This window comes from Physcomitrium patens, chromosome 26, assembly GCF_059467195.1.
Source record: "Physcomitrium patens ecotype Gransden chromosome 26, ASM5946719v1, whole genome shotgun sequence".
NCBI classification, from domain to species: Eukaryota; Viridiplantae; Streptophyta; class Bryopsida; order Funariales; family Funariaceae; genus Physcomitrium; species Physcomitrium patens.
In genome coordinates this window covers 692,501-695,000 of record NC_143435.1, presented here as the reverse complement: position 1 = coordinate 695,000, position 2,500 = coordinate 692,501, and the positions used below count along the sequence as shown (strand labels likewise).

General features: G+C 51.9%; 1 non-coding gene across 1 annotated transcript; it reads left to right on the top strand.

The window, feature by feature from the left end:
* The first annotated feature begins 24 nt into the window (after positions 1 to 24).
* LOC149985925 (5S ribosomal RNA) lies at positions 25 to 143 on the top strand. Its single transcript, XR_016501433.1, has one exon. It is a non-coding gene; the product is annotated as a 5S ribosomal RNA (ribosomal RNA).
* The last annotated feature ends 2,357 nt before the right edge of the window (positions 144 to 2,500 follow it).

The window sequence follows — 2,500 nt, the reverse complement described above, 5'->3', positions numbered from 1 at the left end:
GATAACGGTTCAGGGCTATTGACGTGATGCGGTCATACCAAGGCTACTACACCAGATCCCATCAGAACTCTGAAGTTAAGCGCCTTTGGGCCGGAATAGTACTGGGATGGGTGACCTCCCGGGAAGTCCCGGTGCTGCATCCATTTTGCATCCGCTTGAACCTTCTCCGACGTGGCATCTTCTTCTCCGACATGGCAGTCCACTTAGCATTTGTCATGTGACAGGGCAGCCAGGTAGCTGACGTGGCATTTCAAAAAGTTAAAAAAAATAAAAATAAAAGCTGAAAGGGTGGAGAATATAATATTTACATGTTAGAGGTTAATTTATCAAGGATTTTGATCTATTTGGTGCTGATGTGGCACAGTGTAGTGTTAAAAAAATAAAAGTAAATGAAGGATGCATATTTGCAAACAAGTATTGTCACAATACAAAATGTTGGGTTTTGAAATTACAATGCTAGTTTATATGTTATGAGATTAAAATTTCAGAGTCTAGGTTGTATGATTAAAAGAACAAAGTATGAGTTGAGGGGTTAGGGGTTAGGGTTAGGGTTTAGGGTTTAGGGTTTTAGGGTTTGCATGGGGTATATAAACCTAGATTCTAGGATTCACATAGATTATATAAAGGGTTTAGAAAGTTGGGCTTGGAGTATGTAAAGAGAAGATAGATTTAAGAATTCACACAAACAAAAATAAATTGGATGTGGAGTGTGAAGGATGAAGAATTGAAGACATTAAGTTTCAGTGGTGATGGATTAGTTAGTGGGCAATGATTACCTGTACGATGCATTAGTTAGCAAGTCATTAACATATTTGTACAACCAATTGATTGCACACACACAAATTTATCTCCAAAGTGACATGTAAACGATTTAGTGGATTTTTGACATGACATGGACTACCACGTGGCAGCCACATCAGCAAGGTAACACGTGGCACTTGAAAAAATCAATTTAGTATTCTTCTGCCTTTTATTTTTCTACCTTATTCCAGTTAATTAAATTACTTTAATATTTTTAATTCACCAATTTATTTTTATTTTTATTTATATTTCTGTCTAGGCGCAAGACTGGGCGGCCAGCAAGGAGTCGAGACAGGGAGTTAATTTTAAAATTGATTTTTAAAAAATGATTTATTTATTTATTTCCACCTATGCGGAAGACTGGGCGGCCAACGAGGAGTCGAGACAGCCAGGAGTCGGGACTTGGGCAAGGGAGCGGGACAAGAGGTCGGGACTCGCGGCGGGACAAGGAAGAGGAGGAGGAAGTCCGGGACTCGCGACGGGACTGGGACTCGCGCCGGGACTAGGGAGTCGCGGCGGGACAAGGAAGAGGAGGAGGAAGTCCGGGACTCGCGACGGGACTGGGACTCGCGCCGGGACTAGGGAGTCGCGGCGGGACAAGGAAGAGGAGGAGGAAGTCCGGGACTCGCGACGGGACTGGGACTCGCGCCGGGACTAGGGAGTCGCGGCGGGACAAGGAAGAGGAGGAGGAAGTCCGGGACTCGCGACGGGACTGGGACTCGCGCCGGGACTAGGGAGTCGCGGCGGGACAAGGAAGAGGAGGAGGAAGTCCGGGACTCGCGACGGGACTGGGACTCGCGCCGGGACTAGGGAGTCGCGGCGGGACAAGGAAGAGGAGGAGGAAGTCCGGGACTCGCGCACGGGACTAGGGAGTCGCGGCGGGACAAGGAAGAGGAGGAGGAAGTCCGGGACTCGCCACGGGACTAGGGAGTCGCGGCGGGACAAGGAAGAGAAGGAGGAAGTCCGGGACTCGCGACGGGACTGGGACTCGCGGCAGGACAAGGAAGAGAAGGAGGAGGTCCGGGACTCGCGCCGGGACTAGGAAGAGGGGAGGAGGTCCGGGACTCGCGACGGGACTAGGAAGTGGGGAGGAGGTCCGGGACTCGCGCCGGGACTAGGGAAGAGGAGGAGGAGGAGGAAGGCCGGGACTGGGACTCGCGGCGGGAGTAGGTAGTGGGGAGGAGGTCCGGGACTCGCAGCGGGACAAGGAGGAAGTCGGGGAGGAGGGCCGGGACCAGGAGTCGCGGCGGGGATAGCAGGCAGGACAGGGAGGGTGGGTGGTCTTCCACAAAAAAAGTGTGTCTCGGAACTTCCTTAGTGCAGTAGGACGGGGGCCTGCCGAATCCCACAGAGAGTACTATGTGGGGAAGGGTTCCTCTGAAGCGTCTCGGGAAAAGTCGTGAGGGGGTGACGGTTGCTCGGTGCCTACGGGTCCCGACTGCTCGCTGCCTTCTTTGAGCCCAGTACCGACGTTCGCAGGGGGATACCTGGATACTACTGGGGTTACCTGGATACTTCTGGCGTGTTACCTTGGATCAGTGAGGAGTGGGGGTTAGTTTCCCGGCGACGCGACCCTCTGAGGAGGTCCCGCGGAGGGTCGCCGAGTATTATATGGTGAGCTGGCTGTCAAGGATTGTGAGTCCCGCTGCCAAAATTTTTTTTGGTGCGCGGGCGACTGGAAAAAGAGGGTTGGTCTTGT